This window comes from Sminthopsis crassicaudata, chromosome 1 (assembly GCF_048593235.1).
Source record: "Sminthopsis crassicaudata isolate SCR6 chromosome 1, ASM4859323v1, whole genome shotgun sequence".
Classification (NCBI taxonomy): domain Eukaryota; kingdom Metazoa; phylum Chordata; class Mammalia; order Dasyuromorphia; family Dasyuridae; genus Sminthopsis; species Sminthopsis crassicaudata.
In genome coordinates this window covers 448,873,662-448,898,964 of record NC_133617.1, presented here as the reverse complement: position 1 = coordinate 448,898,964, position 25,303 = coordinate 448,873,662, and the positions used below count along the sequence as shown (strand labels likewise).

Below are 25,303 nucleotides of genomic sequence, written 5' to 3'. Positions count from 1 at the left end.
AGCTAGATTTAAACTTATGTTTGTGAGATTTGAACTCACAAACGTGAGTTTTCCTGATTCCAGGTCTGGCACGCTTAACTACTTGGCCACCATATATGTAGTCTCCCCTAATTAAAATGTCAGCCATTGTCATGTCTTTTTATTTGTATCCCCAGTCTTTAATATAGTATTTGGCACATGAGTGCCAAATAAATAATAAATGCTTTCTCACTTTGTTGTACATTTTTTCTAGTTCTATTTTCTTAGTTCTCCATTTCATAGAAGGCTTCTCATGTGGCTCTGAATTCTCATAATTATTATTAGCAACAACAGTAATCTATTCAGGTTTGCATAGTGTCTTACAAATATTATTTTATACACCAAAAAACTCTAGAATATTGATGCTATTATTATCATTATTTTTATAAGATAAAGAAATTGAGGCAAACAAGTTAAAAATAACTTGCCTGTTGCTAATGTATAAATATGCTTTCTGTGACTTCATGTATAATTAATTGCCTTCCTAATCAGTGGGAAAAAAGACTGAGGGAGAGTATTGGGAAGTCAACATTTTTTTTTTTTTTTTTTTGGAGGCTGGGGTTGTGACTTGCTCAGGGTCACACAGCTAGGAAGTGTTAAGTGTCTGACACCAGATTTGAACTCGGGTCCTCCTGAATTCAGGGCTGGTGCTCTATCCACTGAGCCACCTAGCTGCCCCATGGAAGTCAACATTTAAAAAAAAATGAATAGCATACAACATATATTTTTCTTTAAGAGTGAAAATGCTATTACAAGAATATTTGAAGAACATGCAACTTATTGCCTATCAGACATAGGGAAACTTATTTTTTATATCTATAAAAATACCTATTAAAAAGGTATTACAAGAATATTTAAAGAACATAGGACTTATTGCCCATGTGCCGATAATTCAATCACATTAAATTAAAAGGAATTTGTACAAATAAAACAAAATTAACCAAAGTTGGAAGAAAATAAAAAAAGTGTAGGGAAAGTATTTTATAGACAATTTCTCAGACAAAGGTCTCATATTTTAAATATATAAAGAATTGTCAAATCTACAAGAATGTAATTCTTTATAAGAAGTTTTCTTGAAGAAATCAAAATAGTTTATAGTCATAGAGAAATGTTTAAATCATTAATGATTAGAGGGATGCAAATTAAAACAACCTTGAGATATATTACAGCTTTAGTGTGGCCAATATGATTGAAGGGAAAAGTGAAAATGTTGGAGGGGATGTGGGAAAACTGAGATACATTCACTGTTATTAGAACTGATAGAACAACAGATCTAACCATTTTGGAGAGAAATCTGGAATTATATCCAAAGTATCATTAAACTGCCTATACTTTTTGAATCACAAAACCATTAATTGATCTGTTTTCCAAGATGATTAGAGGAAAAAGCAAAGTTAATTATATATATTTTAAAGTATTCATAGCAGCTTTCCTGATGATGGCAAAAACTGGAAAACGAATGGATTGCTATCATTTGGGAAGTGGCTGACCAAGTTGTTGTATATGGTTGAGATGGAATAGTACTTTGCTATAAAAAAGAATCAGCTTGATCTTAGAAAAACATGGTTAAACTTGCATGAAATGAACAGAATGAAGTGAACATTTTATATACACATTGTTTTCAGAGCAACTTTGAGGGAACAAGTAATTTTGACTATAATATGTATCCAAAATAACTACAAAGGTTCTATGAAGGAAGATTCTATCTGAATCCAGAGAGAGAAGTGATAAATAGAAGAATATATTGATTTATTTTACATATGTATGTATGTACATGCTATATATATGTATATGTGTACACACATACATACATATTTGTCTCTAATGAAAGCCAGCCGTAAGGTGCAGAAAGGAAAGGAAAAACGAAATTTAGATAACATATATTAATGTAAGTTGTACATAATAAATTTGCAGTTTCATGTGAAGTCATGTTTTATTCCATAATTTAAAATAAATAGATAAAAATAAGCATTAAACAATGAATACTAAAGTATTTATTTTTTAAAACTTAAAAGATTTATAAAAAAAGATAAGTATCTAAGCTCATAATCAGAATTTCTAATAGTTTAAATACTATTCTCAAATCAGCAGACTCAACTTTGGCCTCCTTCTGTTTTTCCATCTCCATCCATTTACTTAAAAGCCACAAACATTTAAACCAGAGGAGAGATTTTTTTGTCAAATTTACAGAAGTTATTTTTTTTTCTTTATTTGCCTATAATTTCCTATGCTAATAACTTTAGAGATTCAATTAATTGGACTATTACTGTTTCTCTGATTCTACTTAAGTTAATGGGATATAAGCCGATTTTGAGAATCTGTGGACACATATGGAAAAATCCTTGGAGGAAGGTCAAAGAAACAAGATCCTTGGAATTAAATCTGATGTTATATTTTCACCTTTCTTTTTAATCTCAACAGATCAAAATCAATATTCCTTGATTTTTTTTTTTAAAGGAAAAAATTGCATTGTATTTCTGCTAGGGTAAGGAAAAAAAAATACACACACACACAGATATATAGATATAGATATAGATATAGATAGATAGATAGATATAGATATATATATATGTAGATATAGATATAGATATAGATATATCATATTACCTATTTTAGCCATCCTGACCACACTTGCATTCAGAATAGTTGTTGGGAATGTCTTGTCTTGTAGAGAGTTTTAATGCTGATTACTTAATGGTTCTTTTCATCATATCTTAGACCTTTAAACAAACTCTTTTGACTATGGATGAGAGTGGAGGCATTGCAGCTTTATACTTTTTTCCACTATCATACCAGTTTCTTTTAGAAGTAGAGATTTTTCTTTAGATATTGTAGAAGGCAGAGTAAGGAGGACAAAGATAAGAATGCTGGCACTTCTCACTTAAATTACTATGTGAATCAAAAAAAGTAATAATAGTTCATGCTTAAATAATAATAACTAACACTTATACAATGCTTATTATATGTTAGGTACTGTGCTAAGTGACCCAGTACTTGGGTAAAGGAAAATGGGGAAATATGTAAGCTCAGTTTGTTTTTTCATGCATCATTTGTTAGGTTCATAGTATGGTGTAGGAGTGGTCAGATTCAAGACCTGGCTCTGCCACTTAACCAATTTTGGCCAAATACTTCACCTCAGTTTTCTCTTCTCTAAAACAAAGTGGTTTTGACTAGGTCCCTTTAGCTCTTTCTTTCTATGACTAATGTATCATAGCAATGAGTCAGCCTGCAATGGTTGTTATAGATGAAAAGTTAGGCTCTGAAAAGCTGGGCAGTTCAGGTGGGATGGCCTGGGGAGTTCTTTTAGTTTATTTTCTGTTAATGGGGGTGTCTGTAGATATTTTATACATTGGATGGTTATACTTGTGCTTAGTCTGTCACTGGATAGAATAGGTTCGACAGGGTTTAGAATCAAGAAAGTACTGTAGATGTCCAGGCTTGGTAGAGGTAAGCCAAAATAACAAGAGGTTGGACGTTTAGTTTAGAGAGAGAGAGAGAGAGGTTCCTTGACAAGGCATGGTCCTGCTTTGGGAGGATTCAAATTATACAATAAATGACCATATCAAGAAATTATATTCATGAATATAATTTTTTCTTTACTTCCTTGTAAATTATTCCTTAGTTCTCAGCTATGCTCCTTATTTACTTTATTATTTTTCCCCCTTTTATTCTTCACCCCCCCCACCTCCAAGGAAGCTACAATTAAGACAAGATATAATTATGTATACATATGTATGTGTGGAATGTATGCTAAACCCCCTTTCTCAAATTAACTAATAAGAGACATCCTTAGGTACAAAGACATTTATTTAGTCCCTGCTGGGAGAGGCACTGACACACCTGAGAGCCATCCTACTCCTGCCATGTGCTCATTGAACCTGACCAGCTTCTTGCTTGAGGGTCTGACAAAGGGTCTGGGAATAGGGATCATGTGACTTAGTCTCAAACTGAGAAAACTTCATCCAAATCAGTCCCATTCTTGTAGATATATACATACATATACGTACACACAGGTCTTTCCTATCTCTGCTGACTCTTTAATTAAATTTTGCTTTGCTGTTACTTAACTTCCCCTCCACTCAAGGGTCTTTCCCTTGTTTTCCCTTCCCTCCCTTCCCATTACTTTATAGATTTTGGAAGGTGCCTATTGAACCTGATGCAGTTAAGGAACCAAAATAATTCGGTTAGTGGCAGGGCAGAGAGTTGAGGTGTGAGAATCCCCTTCTGGTCGGCTCAGGTTCAACTTAAAAGAATTCATGAACCAGAAATATTAAACTGGCAAAAGGAAGTCTCCGCCCCTCAGCCCATTTGCCTTAACCTGGCCAGCCACATAAACGTCCTCAGCTGGCTGAGTGGTTCGAGAACCCCTGTAGACCTTAGGCTATAACCATTTCCTCTTAATGTTTGATGGGATAAAGGTTTTTATCCATTTTAGACATCATTAGAATATCAGGAGCCTCTCCAGTACCTCCCTCCATTATGGTTCCTTCCCCCATGAGGTCATCCCCATCCAGGTACCTCCCCCATTATGTCATTGTTCTTGTTACCCTATAAAAGAATGGGTTAGATTCTTTGAGATAACAATCTCATTCAGCCCTGGGACCAAATCATAGATCCATTTGGTCCCAGTAAATCTCTTCATTTAATAAATTCTGTATTGAATACTCTAATCTTTATCTTGAGCTACTTACCCTATTGTTGTGTCTTAACCTTAGTGTACATTTCCTTTGTTAAAAAATAAATAAACAATTTGTCCATGTTGAGTTCCTTAAAATCTCTGATATTGTCTCTTATATGTTCAATTTTCTGTTAAGTTTAGATTTGGTTGATAGAAAGTCCTGAAACTTTGCAGTTTCTTTGAATATCTATTTTTTCTCATTCAAAATTATAGATAATTTTGCTAGATATGATATTTTTGGTGGCAGGCCTACTTTTGATTGTCAGGAGATATGATTTATAAGATCTACAGTCCTTTATTACAATAAATAAGTCTTGTACAATTCTAATTGTAGCTCCAGGGTATTTGAATAGTTTTCCTTGTTTCTTGCAAAATTTTCTCTGGGAGTTGATCTGGGAGTTTTGAAATTTGGAGGTGTTTGTAGTTTATATGGGTTAATTCCCAGCCTGGTCTCTTTCTTCAGATCAACTCGGGGTTCTATCTGGAGGGCCCCTGTCCTACCCCAAGTCTTCTTAATTTTTTACCAGTTTCCGGTTACCCTGAGGTGCAGATTTGTTCTATTTGTGGGGGAAATCGAAGAAACTTGAAATTTACCAACCTACTCCAACATCTTCCCAGAAATCTCCCCCCCCCAGTTATACTTTTTAAGGAATTGTTTTCTTCAGTGAATTTTTATTATTTCTTTTCTTTTTTTCTTTTTCTGAGGTTGGGGTTAAGTGACTTACCCAGGGTCACACAGCTACGAAGTGTTAAGTGTCTGAGATCACATTTGAACTCCAGTCCTCCTGAATTCAAGGCTGGTGCTCTATCCACTGTGCCACCTACCTGCCCCCAATTTGTATTCTTTTTAAAAAATGAAATTTTGAGTTTGAGTCCAGTTTTTTGAGGCTTTGGTTGCAGATGCTTTCACATTGTCATCTTCTTACTCTTCCCTGCCACTATACAACTTTTTATGGTCCAGTTCTTTTTTTTTTAGATATTATTATTATTGTTGCTTGCTTGTTTTTCCAGCCTATTTCTTTACTTTAAATGTTATGTTAAAGTTGGGCTCTGCTCATTTAGGGACAGGGAGGCATTGTCCCAAGGTTCAAGTTTTTTCATGCTACTATTTTCAGAGCTAGTTCTAGGGGTCATCCTCATGTTTACTCTCTTTTCATATTTACTCTCATGTTTACTCTTTTTCAAAAATTATTTAATCTGTTGGTCATTTTATCCTTGGGGAATGTTAATTACTTTTAAAAATTTATGTGTGTCTTTCTGAATGTCACATTTTTATCAGCTACATTTGACAGATACATCAAATACATTTCTTCTTAATTGTTGCTTTCTCTTTGCCCTCTTCTTCAGCCAGTGGTTGTCCAGAATGCTCTTAGGAAAGAGGGGAGAAGCAACAACCTTGGGAAATGGATACTATCATTACCCCCATTTTTTTTTTTATAAGGAAACTGTGACAAGTTAAGTAACTCGGCCAGAGTCGCACAACTAAACAAGAGTCAGAATCTGGTTTTGAATTTTGTTCTTCCTGACTCCAAGTCCACATTTTATTCACCCTATCATATAGTAACTTTAAAACATGGTCTTCCTTCCTTCTTGATTGTTTTGCTGATTGTTTTAGGTAATCTGTACCTCCCCATATCTTCATCTTTATTTTGTCTATAACCACCCTACAAGCCCTATTCCCTGTGAAATTACCTCCTTTCTTCCCCTACTCCTTTAATATTTTCCCCCTTCTCTTCTCTTTTTGATGCTGGATATCCTCAATTTGCCCAGGTATAAAGGATGGAAGTGCCCACTCATAGGTTGATCCTACTATTTATTGACATTGAAGCTTTCACCTGCTGTTTCCAATATAGTTTGCCTCTAATGGCACTGGTATTACTGCCCAGGTTTCACAGACTTACAACAATGAGGTCAGCACAATAGTTACAAATCTTTAGTTTGATAGTCAGTCTAAAATCTTCTCTCCCACTTTCCTTTGGAGCCTTCCAACACTGAGCTGGTTCTGGTAATGTGTGTGACAACCTTCTCTATGGAATCCTTGGAAGATATATAGTCAAGACAAATAAACATCTCCACAGTATTCACAACTATTTGCTATAATAGATGGTTTCATGTATGAATGGTGTTATACTGCCTGATGGATCCCCTGTGTTTTCTTGGTGCTAATTGTTGGGCCAAAATTAGCCCAACCAGCAGAGAATTGATTTTAGCTTCAGAGGCTGTATTTGAGTACATAATTTGAGAACCAAAAAAAAAAAAAAAAAAAAAAAAAATCATGTACCAACTCTCCTTCCACTTAGTCTTGGCTTGTGGCCTTTTCAAATGAAATAATCAGTGCAGTAGCTGACCTTGATTTTATTTGAATTATCTTAGGAAGATTCTGAAGCTCACCTGGCAGGATAAAATACTGGACATTGAGGTGCTTTTTTTGAACCAACATTCTAAGCATTCAAACTCTGCTGCAGAGAGCACAACGCTGATGGCCTGGCCTTGTTTGAATGCCAGGTGTATACTTGCCTAAAAGACTATTTTATGGAGAACTCATACACAGTGCTCATGTGGTGGTCAGAAGTGATATACTGACATTTTCAAGGTCTCTCTGAAGAACTCTGGAATTGATTGATTGCACAGCATGGCATGTTTTCACCAGAGAAAGTGCTTTGCTCTGTGAGCAAAGCAGAATTGAACAGCTCAAAAGATGTGGATTTAGAGAATCTACCTCAAATGTTCATATGGACAATTTGAGCTCAATTTGTGGTAGAGCGTTCCAAGTTTGTATTGTTCTGATCAACCATAATTGGACTTTATAACTTTACTTTAACATAGTGATGTAATTTTGGTCCTTTTCAAGAACAAAAAGACAATAATCAACCACCCAACCAATCAACCAGTCTAATTCACCTCTCCAACCTGGTGCCTTGAAGCTTACCATATTGGTGCCAGATTTAGCTCATGATTCCTTAGCTCAAATAATCTACCAATTTGAGCATTCCTAGTATCAGGGATTATGGACGTAGAAGTCCACTTCTAGCTAATTTAATTTCTTATTTGTCTTGCCTTGAATTTACCCAGCACCACTATTTAGTATAAACTTAATGGTTGACTTAATCCTTTAGTTTCCTTATGTATTTAAAACCATAAATTACAAATAATAGCCTGTTTTAGTAGATAGAATTTCCATGCTAGAAGTTTTTTATATTGATGAAGATTTGATTGTTTAGATCAAAATGATTTGTAAATGTGGTAGTTTAAGTTTCTGCTTTTTTATCAACCAGCTCATAAAATCTTGAGATAAGATTTAGAATTTGGAGTGAAAAGGACTGATAGGCCAATACTCATTTTATAGATAAGAAAAGTGACTTGTCAAAGGTAGTAAGTAAATAGTAAAGTCAGAATTTGAGCCTAGGTCTCCTGACTAAATCTTTTACTCAAAAAGTTGTATTGCATTGGATCTGTTTGGCTTGTTCATTCATTTTCCTGTGATGACTACTAGCAATTTTTTGTTTCTTTTTGACATTTATTTTGTTAATTTTTAGGACAGCACATGGGGGCCTAAGATTCTTTGTAACCTCTAATTCTACCATCTTCTCTATCTGTATATTTTGTTGGTATGAAAATTAAGTATGAGAAAAATGAAGTGATTTTCTCAAAGACATACAGCTTTTAGTATCAGAGAGAAAGAATTTAAATATAGTGTTGTGCCATAGTTCTCTTTTAATGTCCTGACCCAGTTTCCCTAGTTGTCCTATTTAATTACTTTGCCTCAGGTTATAACCATTCCCTCCTAATGTTTGATAGAATAAAGGTCTTAAATCTTAGACATTAAGCTTTACTTATTCCCTCTTAATGTTTGATGGGATAAAGGTCTTTATCCATTTTAGACAGCATTAGAATATTGGGAGCCTCTCTAGTACTTCCCTCCATTATGGCTGCGTCCATTATGTCATCCCCATCCAGGTACCTCCCCCATTATGTCATTGTTCATGTTACCCTACAAAAGAATCTTGTTATCTGACATTCAGGGATGGATTCTTTGAGACAATAGTCTAACTCCATTGATTTTTTTTGATTTTTTTTTTCCTATGCTTTTTAATTTTTTTTTTTTTTTTTTTTTTTTTTGAGGCTGGGGTTAAGTGACTTGCCCAGGGTCACACAGCTAGGAAGTGTTAAGTATCTGAGACCAAATTTGAACTCAGGTCCTCCTGAATTCAAGGCTGGTACTCTATCCACTGCACCACCTAGCTGCCCCTCCTATGGTTTTAATTGAGCCATAGGGATCATGTTTCAGACTGGGACTTGGTTCCTACTTCAGTGTTAGCCTGGTTATGTTCAGATGCTATCTGACTTAAGAACCTTGGTCTTTGCTCTTACGTTTATGACAACCAAGCTGTCCCATGAATCAACGGCAGATTTGAAATTATTTAGAATTTGTAAACCAAATTAAAAAGCTTTTGTATAAACAAAACTAATGCAAACAATTAGAAGGGAAGTAACAAACTGGGAAAACATTATTACAGTTAAAGGTTCTGATAAAGATCTCATTTCCAAAATATATAGAGAACTGACTCTAAGAAATCAAGCCATTCTCCAATTGATAAATGGTCAAAGGATATGAACAATTTTCAGATGATGAAATTGAAACTATTTCTACTCTTATGAAAGAGTGTTCCAAAAAAAGAATTTGTAAACCAGGTAGCCCCCTCAAGGATGATCTTGACCTTTCTTTTTTTTTTTTTTCTCAGTAGTATTGTATTTTTCCAAATATACATAAAGATATTTTCTAACATTCATTTTTATGAGATTTTTATGTTTCAAATTTTTCTCCCCTTTTCCCTTACCTCTCTCCTCCCCAAGAGTGCAAGCAATCTGATATAGGTTTAAAATGTGCAATCTTTTCTTTTTTTTAAATTAATTTTGTAATTATAACATTTTTCTTTAACAGTACATATGCATAGGTAGGTTTTTGTTTGTTTGTTTGTTTTTTTACAACATTATCCCTTGTACTCCCTTCTGTTCCGAATTTTTCTCCTCCTTCCCTCCACCCCCTCCCCTAGATGGCAGGCATTCCCATACATCTTAAATATCTTATAGTATATCCTAGGTACAATATATATGTGCAGAACCTAATTTTGTTATTGTTGTTGCAAAGAAAGAATTGTATTCGGAAGGTAAAAATAATCTGGGAAGAAAAACAAAAAAAAATGCTCACAGTTTATACACATTTCCCAGTGTTCCTTTTCTGACTGTAGCTGATTCTGTCCATCATTGATCAATTGGAATTGGATTAGCTCTTTTCTATGTTGAAGATATCCACTTCCATCAGAATACATCCTCATACAGTATCATTGTTGAAGTGTATAATGATCTTTTAGTTCTGCTCATTTCACTCAGCATCAGTTGATGTAAGTCTCTCCAAGCCTCTCTGTATTCCTCCTGTTGGTCATATCTTACAGAACAATAACATTCATATACCATTATTTACCCAACCATTCTCCAATTGATGGGCATCCATTCATTTTCCAGTTTCTAGCCACTACAAAAAGGGCTGCCACAAACATTTTGAATGTGCAATCCTTTTAAGTATATTTCCTATTTGTCATGTTGTGCAAGAAAAATTAGACCAGAAGGGAAAAAAAACACAACAAAGAAAAAGCAAACAAAAAAAGGTAAAAATACCATGCTTTGATCCACATTCAGTTTCCATTATTCTCTTTCTGAATGCGCATGACATTTTCAATCCCAAGACTATTGGAATTGTCTTGAATCACCACATTGATGAGACTAGCCAAATCTATCACGGTTACTCAATCATATAATTTTGCTGTTACTGTGTATACACAGTATATGTTCTCTTGGTTCTGCTCACTTCATTTAGCATCAGGAACTTTATCTTTCAATCCAATTTTGTGGGATATTTATTTCTATTTTTAATTTTCTAGATGATTAATAAGTTTTTTTAAAAATTAGGAGGATATAACATAGTTGGGGGAGGAGTATAAATAAGTATTCAATGTGACCTATGACTCTATGAATATGAATGACCTATTCAATCTTTTAAGCATCTTTAGCAGCTAGGAAGTAGTTATACAAAAATATCCCAAATTTAAATCTCTGAAGAAAAGGCCATAAAAAAAAAAATAAGCTTGAATATGTTATTTTGACTAGATTTATTTTATTCAATGTGTTATGGTCTTTATGTGTTTTTATAAAGGAGTTTTTACATTGCACACACCTTTAGAAAATGGAATAAATAAATTTATAAATTGAACAATTCTACTTATGGAAGAACTATGATTTTTTTCCAATATTTAATAATACAGTATTCTTTTCTGAATGAAAGTCTTAGTTTACAGCCATTGACTTTGGTGGGGGGGGGGGAAACAACTCTGAAATTGTTCTTCTTAACTTTTTCGAGGAGCCCTGAAACTCTCCTCTGACAGGGACCCACCTTCCAGGCAGATAAGTAGTTTCATTAAGATTAGCCCAAGAGCACTCCCTACTTAGCTCAAACTTAAGTGGTCTTATTTAGCTGGAGATCTGGACCTGATATTTCTTTTGAAAACTGCATCCTGTATTGAGCTGAAACTTAGTCCAGGACCATTCCTACTTATCTGGAACTACATTCAAAGCTGGTCTCTTTATTCAACCAGAAGTCTAGGCCTGGGGACAGTGACAACATTGAAGGAATTTCATTCAATTGAAACTTCAGTCTCAGATTCCTATGAATCAATTTGGGGCTCATTTCTTTGCAAAGGCCCAAAAGCAGGACCATGCCTTGTCAAGAAACCTCTCTCCTTAGCATAGCTGCCTGTCAGGACCCCTGCCCGCTGAGAAGACATTCTCTTCTCTGTGTTATGTTCACACCTGTTTATCTCTCTGCCAGGATTTTTCTGCTAGTTCCTTTATCTCTCTGCCACGACTTTGTCATTTGGAAGTCAATCTTTCTAGCAAAAGCCGGCTTTTATAGTGCCAACAGTAAACTTCCTTTTGTCAGTCTAATATTTCTAGTTCGTGAATGTTTTGACCTGCACCGAACAAAGAGGGATTCCCACTACTCTGTGCACTGCCACTAAACTCAACAGAATAGATAGATTGTTGTAAGAAAATTTTTTTTTTTTACTTTAAAATATTTGGAATAGGAAATCTTTGAAATTTGGAATCTTTGAAGAGAAGTCCCTTAATATTGTCAGATCTTTACATGAATAAAAACAACTTAAAATGAGAGACATATTATGATAAATTAGAAAGGATGCTTGTTTCGTTCTCCAAGGACCTTGTTCAAAAACATTGTAACTTGTATGAACTTGAGGAAATCACTCAACCTTTTTGGCTCTCAGTTTCCTCATGTACAGAATGAACAGTCCTAAATTATTGTTAGTAGGCGTTATAAAATAGCAACATAGTGCAGTGGATAAAGTACAGGGCCTGAAGTCAGGATTAATTTTTCCAAATTTAAATCTGGCCTCAGACACTTAATAACCATGTGCGATCCTGGAAACTCACTTAACTCTCTTTGCCTTAGTTCCCTCATCTGTAAAATGAGCTGAAGAAGGAAATGAAGTCAAGAAGAATTGTACACTACTGAAATGATTGAAGACCAACAACATAAAGTCCCTAAATATATTAGATGCTGGGCATATATAAACATTCCCTCAAATTACTTATAATGGTAGCAAGTCTAACTTGAAGGTTTTTTGTTGTGTTATGTAACTTGAGGGAATATGAGGGAATTTAATTGTAGTTCTTTATAGTGTAACCTTCGAAACTATATATGTTAGACTAAAGGACATTATTTTGTAAGCACAGCTATATTTAACATATATGAGCCCATGGGAGCAATTAATATCATGAAATACAGACTGTCTAAGGCAAATATAAGGACATTTTCCAAGATATTATAAGTAACCAGAACTATCCATGGATTTAAAGACTCTTTCACTATTATGACTGTTGTTAGGGGCAGCGAGGTAGTGCAGTAGATAGATACTTGTTCTCTTTCTGATATTGGACAAGTTACTTAAGTTATTTGCTTCTATTTTTTTGGGGAGTAATGATAGTACCTTTCTCCCACAGTTCTTTCCAGGACAATTGAGATAATAATTATAAAGTGCTTAACACAGTGCCTGGCACATAATAATTGCTTTGTAAATATATATTGTTGTTGTTGCTCTTGTTAACAGAGGCAAGATTTATTAACTAGAAAAAAGAAAAGTGTATTTAATGGCCTTCATCACTGAACTGAAATTATTGATGGTCTTTAATGACCTCTTAAAATATTTTGTTGATGAATTTTGTTTTTTAAAACCACAAAACACTTCTTAGTAATTGCCTTCCCTCCAAAATATATTAAAATATAGGAGAAACAAAGCTATTCAATACTGTGACTAATATACAGCAAAGCATTCTACAGCCATAGTATATGCTCTTTCCAAAGAACTGGAACTGATGAGGTAACAGGGAACCCAAATAATTGAGGTCTAGAGGCAGGATTGGGGTACAGGGAGTCACATCGAGTTCCCCTGCAACCCCTTAGGATTCAGCACAAGGATAGAAAGTTAAATCAGCAAGAGTCCCCTGTAAATGAATTTACAGGCCGAAAACCTAGATGGGTAAAAAGATGTTTATTGCCATGTTTGGAATTGGTTAAGGTCTGGTTAGCAAAAGGCATTAGATAGGGGAAGATATACGCCTAAAGCAGTGGGACAGAGAGTTTTTGATGCAAGCATCTTGGCTGGCATCTTTCAACTCTCTGACCAAAGATGATTCCACCTTGGTTCTTTTATCTGCTTCAAGAAGCCTATGGGCTGATTCCTGGAAGGCCAGATTTTTGGTGGGCTTTTCAGATAGTTGGGGGTTGGGTTATCCAAGCCAGCTCAGATCCAGTGGGGGGGGGGGCTGAGTACAAGCCCAAACTGGCTCAGATACTGATCTCTCCCCTTGGGGTTTTGACCAGATCTTGTAAATCAAAGGTACAAGGAATCTTAAAGGGGGCTACGCCTGCATCAGAACCAGCATCAGTTATTGTCCTTAATCTGAATTAATAAAATCATAGATTTAAAGCAAAAATGGGCTCTTAGAGTACATCCTATCCACCTGCCTTGTGTTACAGATGAGGAAACTGAGGCCTAGAGAATTTAAGTGATTTCTCCAATGTTACATTGGTAGTGACAAAAGTGATAGGGTCTGAAGCCAAGTATTTCATGGTATCTCTTAGTTATCTTTTAAGTCTTGTGGAAATTCACAGTATTGCATTCTTTGTGGACATTGTTCCAATTCTGCTTCTTTTTTGTTCTAAATCTTACTATATTTCTGTGAATTCTCCCTATAATTTATTCCTTAAAGGAAAAAAGTAATTCATGATGCTCACATATCAATTTGTTTAACCATTCCATTACTCAATGGGCATGTACATTTTTTTTAAGGCTTCTGTCAGAATACAAAGAAATGTAAAAGACAATTCCTGCTCTTGAGGAGACCACAGTCTAATAAGAGGAATAACATGCAAATAACTGTGTTTTAATAGAATAAATAGGAAATAATTAACAGAGGTAAGATGCTAGAATTAAGAGGGGTTAGGAAAGGCACTCTATAAAAGATGGGATTTTAGAAAGCACTTACAGGAAGTCAAGGAAACTGTAGTCCTGTCTTTGACAAATACTAATATGTGGCCATGGAAAAGTCATTTATTGTCTCAGTGCAATAGGGACCTCTGAGACTGCAAGTTATAGACACTCTGCATTGGAGTTTCCTTACATTGATGGAATCATAGGTCTTGAACAAAATCAAATTTGCGTGTTGCTTGTTCAGTTCAAAACAGACATTTATGAAGTACCTATGATAGACAAGACATATGTCTTTTCATTCCTACATGATTTCATCTTCGGATACTTATCACACAGTATACTTCATAAATGTTTATTGAATTTAATTGAGAATTAATTCATAAAATTGTATAATTTAAAAATTGGAGAACTTTTAGTTTAATATCCTATATTATAGGCATATACCCAACAGAGATCTGGCCAATGAGCCTCCATTCTTCAAAGCATGTACAGTATGTTCTGCCTGATTGTACCACTCCTCTGGACATTTGGTGAAGCTGGACCTTGATAATGATGACTAATAGAAGGGCCTGGGTCTTCACATGCACTATAACTGGTTCTTATTACTTTCTATGTTATCAAGAAGAGTTTTTAGCTTGGAACTAAGTATATACATAAGACAATAATGACTGCCACATTATATTGCCTCTTTCCTGGGGGCAATTCAGGTTTATATGCTATAAGCCTCTGGATAGAGAGAGAAATCTTTTCCCTATAAGGACTAATAGTAACCCATGAACATATGGCTTAGCTGTTTTCTATCCCTGTTGTATCTGTTCTAGAAATAAAGGAGTTTTGGAAAGTTTTGTGATCTTTGAAAGTTTGAAAGGACTAGTCAGCATAGATTTAGAAACTAGAGTCTTTACTAGAGTTTACTGATAGCCAAGTCCATGTGGTTTAAGGAACCTGGTAGCTGAGATAAAGTATCTTGCTTCAAGAAGAGTGATTTATTTGATCACTATGTTGCATTTGGAAGTGGAGTTGGTGATGACAAAGGTAATGTAGCAATTGCTTTAAGTTTAAAACAAATAAGAAGATGCTGTGCCCTATGGAAACAGATAGGTAGAGGGAGAAAAGCATATCACCAGCAGGAAGAAATGCTTTATGACATTCTTTCTATATCTTCTCAGTAAATATCCCTTGGTAAAAGCAAATTGTTAACTAGTTAAATGTTATTGAAACAACTCTATACAGAGTCCTTATTAATCACTTTTGCTTGTGTCCTCAAGGTGTTTCCCCTTAGATGTAGTGTAGCTGTTCTTCTGAGCTCCTGATAGTCTTTAATTTATCTTTCTTCATCCAAACTGTCCTTGATTTCTGATGTAAATGTTGCCATCAACTACTGCTGTCTCAGTAGAATCCTATTTCAGAATTCTAATAGGAAGTCCAAAATTCTCTGGACCCTTCAAAGCTTAAACTTCAAGGTTTTCTTCAGATAAAGTGGGAAGAAAAAGGCCAAGATTCTTTTTTTCCCTCACCCTTAGTCATTATTCCTCAAGGCCTTGACTAGAAGTTCTCTTACCCTGAACTGCTGATTGCTTAACTCTCTTAGGTCCCAAACTGGCTATTTTACAGAATGATCCATAATGCATGACTAAATTTTCTCAATCTATACAAAATATTGTCACTCTAGATAATCCAGTTAATACAGTGGCTTTCAAAATGAGTTTCCTTTAAGATTTAGACTAGAATGTTTGATCGATTAAAATGTATTAATGTAGCAGACATAGAATCTTAACCCTTGCTTAAGTATGGTGTGACTGACTAATTGATCAGTAACCCCAACCCTTATATGCAAAAGAATGCTCAGAAAGATTATCAAAACTGTTAATAAGTAATTCAGGTACAAAATAAAGACCTGTTACAGAGGAAAGAATAGATTTCTTCAATAAGGATTTTTTTTGTTGTATGTTTAATTTTGTTTTTAATTTTTTTAAACTTGTTTAATTAGAGAAGTATTGGGGAGGAAGACTGGATAACTTTTGATTTGGATACCTAATGGTTAATGACTAAATGTTCCTTTCTTCAGTTCATTTTCCTATGTATACATAGTTTAATTTATAGTCTTATTGGTATTCAGACAACCAGGTAATGTAGTTTCTATAAAAGAAATTAAACTGAGATGTGTGATGGGTCTTGGTAGCATTTGGTTAACAGGGCATGTATTGGACTCCAAAAAGGTAGTGAAAGAATTGTCAAATTTTCTCTTACTTCTTTGTCACATCTTTTGCTAAAGTAAGGTGTTTAATCTGCAAGAAAAATTTATATTCCAACAATCTGAAATATTGTCTGCCACTTTTTAGCAAAATATAGCCTTTGAAAGAAGAAGAGTTTTTAAATGGGAAAAAATGTCCTTCTAGAAGCATGGAAACTCTCTGGATCAATTATTACTAACCCTTATTTAGAAATAAATCACCTCCTGTGCCATTAGTACTTGAAAGATTATCAGCCTCAAAGATTTATCTGAGGATTAACAAATTGGAGTGTGTGCATTAGATAACTAGGCTTAAGACAGACTATGATGGTCCTGAAAATCATTTTCATTAGTGCTTTATTCAAAGATCCACAGAATTATATAACACTTGACATTTCAGGAGAATCCAGCAGGGCTTCTTTTGTTGTTGTTGTTGGGGGTTTTGGGCCATTTTCCCCTTGCACAGTTATTTTTATAACTATAGCTTATAATATGTAGTACACTCCAAAAAATCCAGCAGTTCATAGTACAGAAAATATTAAAATTGCTGTCAGCGAACACTACTTTTAATTTATGTATCCTTGTGCTGATGTACTGAGAGAGCAACAGACAGAGAGAAGACATGAGATATAAGAAATATATCACAATATTGGAAGCTGCGGTTGGCATCACCCCACTTAACAAGAGAGAACTCCTTCCTGAGAGCCGCAGACATGTGAATCTGTGGCAGCGCCCAGGGTAAGCACAATAGGCAAAGAATAAATAGATAGCTATTACAATGATGGCTGAATATAGATATCTAGTGAATATTTCTTGGCAGTAGATTGAAATATATAGAAATTAGTGATGTCTATAATGCAGTTAATAACGTGTAATTGAGTTGTTAGATGTAGCTTTTTGGAATTACAATTAAGTGATGAAACTTAGGGTATGGTGCTCTAAAGAAATTCCTTAATAGCTAATTCTGTCAGCTGAATTGATATACTTGCATCTTGGAGCAATTTAATTAAAAAATAGTTATGACCTAGATACTTCTTAATTTTCAGGCTTTAAAATCAAAAGTTCAAATTATAGCAACAATTATAGCAAAAACTTTTGTGCATGAAAAAAGCATGTATTGAACTATGTGCCAAGTATGAGGGATATAATTAGAAAAATTGAGACAGACTTGAGAATACAGACTAATTGGGGAATTATTACCCCAATTAGCATATTATGTATATTTTTAGTTTAATTACTATTATCAAAGAAGATCAGTGATATGATGGATGATTGACTTGACTTATACATGAATTGGATTTAAATGAGGGAATTTCACAAAGCCATCAGCCTTCATTTCTCAAGAAGAAAAGTTTAATTGTATGCAACTATGTATATATATATATATATATATATATATATATATATATATATATATATATATATATATTTTTTTTTTTTTTTTTTTCCCCAAAAAGGTACATTTATTTATGAGAAGAGGTTACAGACAAAGGAAAGAGGTAAAATAGGCATCAGGAGTGGTAAATATAAAATAAATTTGGGAGAGCAATAGGGTTACAAAAGAAAGGAGTTTGAAAGATTCCCTTAAAGTAATATGCCATGAGACCTGAGTATGCCATTGACTGGAAGGTTAAAACTTCATAGAAGTTTTACCAAAGTAATCAGAGTTAGGGAAGACATTCCCAAAAGGAAGGAGGGAGGGAGAGAGAGAGAGAAAGAAAGAGAGAGTACTTCAAAACAGACTTAGTTATGAACAGGATTTAGCAAAGATTTTCATCATGAATATTTCTTTTATAGGGGAAATCTAATCTTGGGAATTTCTCAGGAGAGGAGGGGAAATGAAGGCAGGAACAAGGATACATATTGAGATACAAGTAAATAATTTTTTCTGTTAAAACTATACTTTTTTCTCTGTGACAAGATTTTTCCTAATTAAAAAAAAATTCTTCAGCTGGGAATTCCTTTCTCTAGAGAAGATATGCAACATACTTGTAATTTAAGAGATTTTTTTTTCAGAGGTGTCTAGGAAATCATTGGATCAAATATTTAGATAGAAGGGACATGAGAGATCTTTTTATCTAACTTCTTATTACATATAAAGAAACTGAATCTCAGAGAAGTTAAGAAATTGTGAATTAAACCTTTAGAAATGAAGTGATTTACCTGTGGTCATTCAGCTAGTATGTATGTATGTATGTGTCTGTCATCTTTCTGTATATCAGGTCTTGAACCCAAATCTTCCTACCTGTATTTATTATGCTATGTTGCCTTTCTTATCCTGTTAATGTAATTTAAATATATTTTAATATATTTTTACTAAAAGTTCTAATAATTCACTATATCTAAGGATATAGTATTTTGAGGTGTTTTTCTGCTCTTTTCTTCATATTTCCAATGCTTAATACCATGGTAGTAGTATAAAGATGTTTAAAAAATGATTATTGACTTAATTATAAAACATCTTCTTAACTTTTCTCTAAATATCTCCATTTATTCCTTTCCAGTGTTGATCACTATATAAACATATCTTTTATTTAAAATATTTATATTTTTAAAACATTAAATGAGCTATTCAGTGATGGTTGATGAAAAGTCCAGGATTTTTCTTCGTAGAGAAGGGTACTTTTTAATTGGGGGGAAAATGGAAATTGTATAGAAATCTGAGGGAACTCTAGAATGGTTTAAAAAGTTCTATTTTATTGCTTCTTTTAAAAATGAATATATATGTGTCTATATATACATACATACATATGTACATATGTTTTTATGTGTCTATTCTGTATATTTACCACACAGTAATTAATTTTTTTCATGTGGACAGCTCTCTGGATATCTTGGAGAATAAATGTGACTATTGATGTTGTAGCCCATCATATTATCCACTTTTATCTTACAGAGGCAGCTGGGTCAGTGATACTTAGTTGGAGCTTCTATTGGGAATTAGAGCAAGAAAACATCAGTGCAAGAATTTTGAGAGTTGGGTTGTTGGCTCCGCTACGGTGCTCTAGAATAATCTTATTAAAGATGAACTAGAAAATTTCTGTAGAGCAAACTTGCAGCATGGAGAATTCTTGAGAGAATACAATCTCTAAAATTCTGGTGGTATAGGAATGACCTTTAAGATCTGTTCCATTGTATGTACATAATTCTAGTACTAGAATTCTGCTTCTTACTTGGTTTTAATAACATTATCACTAATAACTCACACATAGATAGTGTTTTAAGATTTATACATTTATCTTTAACAGTTTATGGTATTCCTTTGTATACTACATGATCATGGGCTGAATATACAAAATCAGCATTGTATATAGTGTCATAAATGCTGAGTTGTTTTGGTGAGCTCTTATATCTTTTTTATGTCCCATAGTAGGTTTCAAAATAGGTTTCAAAAAATATTTCTTAATTTCTTTTTTAACAATTTATGAAGATCCCATATGCAGGTAGAATAGTGTTAATGGCACCAGTGAGAAAATTGAAAAAACTAATCTCTCTACAAGCTTTTGTTAATTTTTCAACCCTTGATACCTCTATGTCATATTTTCTCAGCTACAGATTACTTTTTTAAAATGGCCAGCTCTCTTGTTCCTCACAAGTTAATCCCTACTTTTGTAGTTGAATGAAATGACTTATTTTCTAAAGAATTATCTGGAGTAGAGGCCTTCAGGCAAAAATGTTTTATTTTTTAAATTATTGACGCATTTCTATCTTCTTAAGTAAGTAAAGCAATAATAAAAGAAATGTTGAAAACTGAAACTTTATCCAGGACTAAAACTAGATCCAAGAGGGATGAAATGTTTGAGTAAATACATTTACTATCAAGATAAAAAATTTAATCAAATTCATATAGATTTGTTAGACATTTCTCTTTGAAAGGAATAATAAAAATTATTTGTGTTAAATTGTTAATCCTGTTGACCTCCTTGTGGTTGTCCAGATGGTTTTGTTTTAGTCTGTGCCTAAATTTCCTGATGCTTCCTGACACAGGAAAACATGTACCAAGCCTGTAAAAATAAAAACACTATCATTTTAAACATTCCATTGTTCAGAGAATATTGACATAAATATCACAGAATTTCTTTGCCCAGTAACTTAATACTAACTAGAAACAACACATTTTTTTATCCCATACATAGTTTTTATTTGGCATAGCAAAAGGTTAAAATGATCCAGTCTCCATTCAGAAATAAGCTTGCCATGTGTGGTTTTTGAAATACATACAGAATTAACTATTTAAAAAAAAAAATAGGATTTGGGTACCTTATGTTGCATCTGTTAATGTTTTGGGGAGGGAGAAAACCACATCGACTATGTTCTGATAAATTATATTAGAGGTAAACTAGTAAATTTAAACACAAATTAACCCTAAGAGAATAAATCACTTTAAATAATGGTTTTCTTTGCTTTTCATTTCTTGTTCTGGTTGCTAACTTGTCTGCTGTTAACTTCATATTGACAATATGAATTAGGAATTCCCTGTTGATTGTAGCTACATGTTCAATTTTTTTTCCTTTTTCTAAGATGAAATACATTTGCTTCTTAAAATGCAGCCTATTATCCCATCTCATAGTCAGTCATATCAAAAATTCAGAGCTGGAAAGAATCTTGGAGACTATCAGGTCTTTCACTTTATAGAAGAAGAAACTAATGGACAGAGGAGTTAAGTAACTTTCCCAGGACAACACAGCTAATAAATACTATAGTGGGAATTTATCATTTTACTTAAATTCCTTTTCCTCATAAACTTCCAAGATTTCTACATAAATAGCTTTTCTTTCATCATGTAATTGGGCAAATTTGGTGTTTTTTTTTTTTCAGGGAGAGGAATACAACTTTGCTGTCATCTCCTTGTGAGTGGGACTGGCAACCCAATTGTACCTCCAGGCACATATACTCTACAAGACATCATAGACTTGTGCCAACTGACAGATTGCTTAGCCAGGTACTTGTTAACTTGTGTCTTTTTAAAAGTGTTATTGAAATCTTCTGTTATGAAAGCACAAATCCTTTCCACATACTCCTTTCTTCCCTAACCTTAGCCAAATAAGACAAATGAGAGAGAAATGATTAAGCAAAACCAATTGACAGTCACAGTAGACAGTGTTTACAAACATTGCACACTTTTAGCCTCATATCCCTTTATGATGGATGATGATTTCTCATCTCTTATTAGAGCCACAATTGATCATTATAATTACTCAGCTTCATTTCTTCAAATGTATCTTAATTCATTTGTATGTAAGCTTAATTAATTTGCTATCCATCATTAAGAAAAACAAATTGTAAATTTTGCTACGTTATGGTAAGTTTCTAATACCCTTTTAATTTTGGAGAGAAAATAGTTGAGCAAAGTGCAGTGAAATTTTAATTGATAAGATCTTGTTCATTAAAAGAAAGAAAGTTTCTGTCTTCAGAGAAGGTCTGAACTGACAGAATGGTTTTTCATAGTTAGACAATCAGTTATTTGTTAAGTCTTCGGTGTCACTTTCTAAATTCTTCCCGATTTTTAGTGCTCTTCTATGTTTCTAACAACATTATCTTGTACCTGCTTTGTATGTACTTTGAATGTGTTTAGCTAGGTACCTGTGATATCCCATAGTAGAAAGTAAGCCATTAGAGTGATTTTCTGAACACCTAGCACTGTGTATGTATGTGAATGTAGTAAATTATTACTAAATGCTTTTTGGATGAAATTCAGCCGAATACTTTTATTACAACATACAGTATATCGTTAGCTGATGGGACTGTAGAGAAAGATATTTTGATGCTTGGGATTGAAAGTCATTTTGCTATCCAGCTACCTTCATTACTAGCAATCAACATTATCTGTATTGTTGGCTCATGTCATATAGGAATGAAATGAAGTTTACAAAGTATTAATTCAAGATATTCAACTGATTTTTAGATTATTTTCATTTGATTCTTTGGCCTCAGAAACATGCTAAGTTACATGGCTAGCTAGAATGAGAGTAGATTTTCTCTTTTTTCTCCTCTATGCTTTTTTTTTTTCTTTCTTTCTTTCTTTTCTTTTTTTTTTTTTTTAAATAAACCAGGTCTCTTTCAGTTCTTAGTTCCTTTCTACGAATCTAAATAGATTCCAGATATACCTGGAAACTGCTTCATAACTAAACTGTGGCCAGCACATCAATTTAATATTTCTTAAGAATCTACTCTACATGAATTGAGATAAAACATTTGGTAGTTTGAAGCTTACAGTATACTAAGGACATAACACAGATATTGCTAATACAAATTATTATATGACATGCACCTGAAAGATACAGGGGTGGAATGTTAATGAAGTCTAAAGGGGGGAAGTTATCACTTAAAGACAACTGAATATGGCTGAATGGAGAAGGTATATCTGCTAGGAACATCCCATTCAGTTGGGCTACTCTAGTCATTGAGAGGGAGTGTTCCATGTGTTCCCTCTGAATCATTTTAGTCATGTTTAGTCAGATGATCCTTTAACCCCAAACAATGTAGAAGAACCAAAGTACCTATCCATATAAAGTTTTTACTACCATTTTTGGTAGGTGACTAAAGTCAAATTAGAAGTCACCATGGAAAGGAAAGTATGATTACTGGGAAAAGTAACAGTTTAGAAATTAATCAGCTAATCACTAAGCATTATTTACATGTTTACTAATATGCCAGGTATTGTTTTAAGCATGGAAAATACAAAAACAGTCCCTGCTCTCATTGAGTTTACATGAAGGAGGCAACAGGTAGAAAGTTAGTAACATATCAGATAGATACATAGAAGAATGAAGTTGACCTTAAAGGGAAAGGTTTAATTAAGACATCAAGGTTCTAGTCTCTAATGTTGACTTTTCTGTTTGAGTAAGATATCCTTCACTGATTTATAGGATTTTAAAGCTAGAAATGACATTATTTAAGTTTTCTACTCTGAAAAATAAATTACCTTAGTAACTATGCAAAATTGGAAAGTACATCAGTGAGTTATATAAAAGACTTTGAAATTAATTACAGAATTGTGCTTTGTTGATGATAAAACACACACACACACACCAGTAGGTTGTGCCACAACCTTCTCCACTAACTAGTCTAAGTGTTGTTTGCCTTCCTGATCTTTAATAAAAATACATTCATTAGGCATTATTTTAGCCCATGAGTTGTTTGGCAGCCTTGCCTTAATTGTTATCCATGTGGGTAAAATTGTCAGTACTGGAACAAACCAAAACCAAAATCAGAACCTAAAACCGTAAATTTTAGGAACTGAGGATTTATTGAGTTTGCTAACAGGTATCCCACTTGCAGAAGCAGAGAGGAGTAAATGGAAAATAAAACCGTTATTATTCTGTAATACTTTCATGTAGAGCATATTTTTTATGTTGTATTATTTCTCTGTAATAATGAATAGGATAGCGTTGTAAGTGCTAAGAGAAACTAGAAATCCAGGAATTATGTAGCAAATAAAAACCTCATGATCTTAATGAAATATATATCTGTTTACCTTGGGAAGATTGGTTTGGCATTGTAAGGTTCTCGTTTATCATTAGGTGTTTTAGGAGTTTTTGAATTTAGCTTTATTGGGTTTCACAGAATAAAAGAATTAGCTGTTGGGATTCTTACAAGGTGCTAAGTCACTGAAATGGATAGAGACAATAATTATCTAATTTGGCATGGTTCAGTATGGTTGATCTGATTCTACAAGGAGATGTTATGGGCCAGAACTTGAAACAAGGTACTGAGTGGAATTGAAGAGACAGTTGACAATTGAAGTAAGACAGAGAAGTGGTGGCAGGCTGTCCTGTGGAGAACTCTAAAACCAAGATCCAGAAGGCCTCCAGAAAACTAGCCGAGCCCCAAGTGAAGGAGATAACATTTGGAAAGAGACAGTAAGGGATTTGGACTCCTGGCTGCATTTGGGATTATTTAACTGAACTGAAACTAAGGTTGCCTCCAGAAGCTCCCCAAGAAACCTGCTCCCAGAGAATATTACAATTAGCCTTTTGCTTCATAAGTTCTAAGGAGGGGAACTCTACATGTCTTAAGAAAGCCCATTCTACTTCTGGCCAACTTCTGATTATTAGGAAGTTATTCCTGAAATCGCAACTTCCATTTATTGCTCCTGGTTCTGTCCTTTGGGACCAAACAGAAAAAAGTATAATCTTTCTTCCATATGGCAGCTCTTTAAGTACTTGAAAATAGCTACTGAGTCAGTAACCTAAGTTCAGTCTAAACATGCCAAATTATTATAATTCTTCATCATATTTGTAGACTCAAGACCCTCTACCACAATAGTTGTTTTTCTCTGGGCATTCTACTTTATCAGTGCCCTAGGAAGATGCTAATTTTCTTCATTTATCAATAATAATGAATAATGGCAGATATTTATGTTGCACTTTAACATTTTCTAAAGGCTTTTTATGTATTCTTATTTGATACACATAATCACCTTGTGAGGTGTGTGCTATTAATAGCCCCATTTTATGAATGAGGAAACTTGAGCTGAAAGAATAAAGTGAAAGGATTTGAATTCAGGTCAGCCTTAACTCCATTTCTAGAGCTTTATCCATTATTCTACAATATCTTCCTCTTAAGAAAAGGAATATTATCTAAATTTTTGTAATGCTTATTTATGGCAGGAAGGGAGACCATAGGTTCTTGAAAGCTTTGTCAATAGAACATAAGCCCTGGAGTTTTATGATAAGAAAAGATGAACTGATTATGTGATATGAGCAAGAGACTAGAAGGAAAGAAGCATGCAGAGAACTCCACTGTTATCAGTACAATGTTAAGGGAAAAACAAGGAAACCCTCCAGCACTTATGTGGAGTTGTAGTAG

The 25,303-nt window shown here is 33.9% G+C and overlaps 1 protein-coding gene across 2 annotated transcripts in view; it reads left to right on the top strand.

The window, feature by feature from the left end:
• TJP2 (tight junction protein 2) overlaps window positions 1–25,303 on the top strand; it is a 143,198-nt gene that overhangs the window by 6,070 nt on the left and 111,825 nt on the right. Inside the window, exon 2 of one of the 2 annotated variants that reach the window (XM_074280730.1) lies at window positions 21,311–21,434. The exons of the other annotated variant lie outside the window; for it this stretch is intronic. The gene's annotated coding sequence lies outside the window, so the exon portion shown is untranslated. The remainder of the gene's footprint in view (window positions 1–21,310; window positions 21,435–25,303) is intronic. 2 annotated transcript variants of the gene reach the window in all.